Consider the following 2,248-nt stretch of genomic DNA (forward strand, 5'->3'; position numbering starts at 1 on the left):
AATTTTGATGGTTTCTCAACCATTCCTTAACTTCAAACTCCCATTACTCGCGAACGGATTGACGAACTCGAGAAATTCCTGTTGCATCTGAAAGCAGAAACTCGCCCGATTACAACGGTGTGTGTATTTTTTCCCTTATGCCATTCCAGTTATTCTTTTCTAGCATCAGAATTGCGAAAATTTTGATGGTTTCTCAACCAATCCTTAACTTCAAACTCCCATATCTCGCAAACGGATTGACGAACTCGAGAAGTTCCTGTTGTATCTGAAAGCAGAACCTCGCCCGATTACAACGGTATGTGTATTTTTTCCCTATGCCATTCCAGTTATTCGTTTCTAGCATCAGAATTGCGAAAATTTTGATGGTTTCTCAACCATTCCTTAAATTCAAACTCCCATATCTCGCGAACGGATTGACGAACTCGAGAAGTTCCTCTTGCGTCTGAAAGCAGAAACTCGCGCGATTACAACGGTATGTGTATTTTTGCCCTAGGCCATTGTAGTTATCGGTTTCCAGTATCAGATTTGCGAAAATTTTGATGGTTTCTCAACCATTCCTTAAATTCAAACTCCCATATCTCGCGAACGGATTGACGAACTCGAGAAGTTCCTCTTGCGTCTGAAAGCAGAAACTCGCCCGATTACAACGGTATGTGTATTTTTCCCCTAGGCCATTCCAGATATTCGTTTCTAGCATCGCAATTGCGAAAATTTTGATGGTTTCTCAACCATTCGTTAACTTCAAACTGCCATATCTCGCGAACGGATTGACGAACTCCAGAAATTCCTGTTGCATCTGAAAGCAGAAACTCGCCCGATTACAACGGTATGTGTATTTTTTCCCTTATGCCATTCCAGTTATTCTTTTCTAGCATCAGAATTGCGAAAATTTTGATGGTTTCTCAACCAATCCTTAACTTCAAACTCCCATATCTCGCAAACGGATTGACGAACTCGAGAAGTTCCTGTTGCATCTGAAAGCAGAACCTCGCCCGATTACAACGGAATGTGTATTTTTTCCCTATGCAATCCAGTTATTCGTTTCTAGCATCAGAATTGCGAAAATTTTGATGGTTTCTCAACCTTCTCTTAAATCCAAACTCCCATATCTCGCGAACGGATTGACGAATCCGAGAAATTTCTGTTGCATCTGAAAGCAGAAACTCGCCCGATCACAACGGTATGTGTATTTTTCCCCTAGGCCAGTCCAGATATTCGTTTCTAGCATCACAATTGCGAAAATTTTGATGGTTTCTCAACCATTCGCTAACTTCAAACTCCCATATCTTCGGAACGGATTGACGAACTCGAGAAATTCCTGTTGCATCTGAAAGTAGAAACTCTCCCGATTACAACGGTATGTGTATTTTTGCACTAGGCAATAGAAGTTATTGGTTTCGAGTATCAGACTTGCGAAAATTTTGATGGTTTCTCAACCATTCCTTAACTTCAAACTCCCATATCTCGCGAACGGATTGACGAACTCGAGAAGTTCCTGTTGCATCTGAAAGCAGAACCTCGCCCGATTACAACGGCATGTGTATTTTTTCCCTATGCCATTCCAGTTATTCTTTTCTAGCATCAGAATTGCGAAAATTTTGATGGTTTCTCAACCAATCCTTAACTTCAAACTCCTATATCTCGCAAACGGATTGACGAACTCGAGAAGTTCCTGTTGTATCTGAAAGCAGAACCTCGCCCGATTACAACGGTATGTGTATTTTTTCCCTATGCCATTCCAGTTATTCGTTTCTAGCATCAGAATTGCGAAAATTTTGACGGTTTCTCAACCATCTCTTAAATCCAAACTTCGATATCTCGCGAATGGATTGACGAACTCGAGAAGTTCCTCTTGCGTCTGAAAGCAGAAACTCGCCCGATTACAACGGTATGTGTATTTTTGCCCTAGGCCATTGTAGTTATTGCTTTCGAGTATCAGACTAGCGAAAATTTTGATGGTTTGTCAAACTTCTCTTAAATCCAAACTCCCATATCTCGCGAACGGATTGACGAATCCGAGAAATTTCTGTTGCATCTGAAAGCAGAAACTCGCCCGATCACAACGGTATGTGTATTTTTCCCCTAGGCCATTCCAGATATTCGTTTCTAGCATCGCAATTGCGAAAATTTTGATGGTTTCTCAACCATTCGTTAACTTCAAACTGCCATATCTCGCGAACGGATTGACGAACTCCAGAAATTCCTGTTGCATCTGAAAGCAGAAACTCGCCCGATTACAACGGTATGT

The sequence above is a fragment of the Ptiloglossa arizonensis genome, unplaced genomic scaffold (genome assembly GCF_051014685.1).
Source record: "Ptiloglossa arizonensis isolate GNS036 unplaced genomic scaffold, iyPtiAriz1_principal scaffold0027, whole genome shotgun sequence".
Lineage (NCBI taxonomy): Eukaryota > Metazoa > Arthropoda > Insecta > Hymenoptera > Colletidae > Ptiloglossa > Ptiloglossa arizonensis.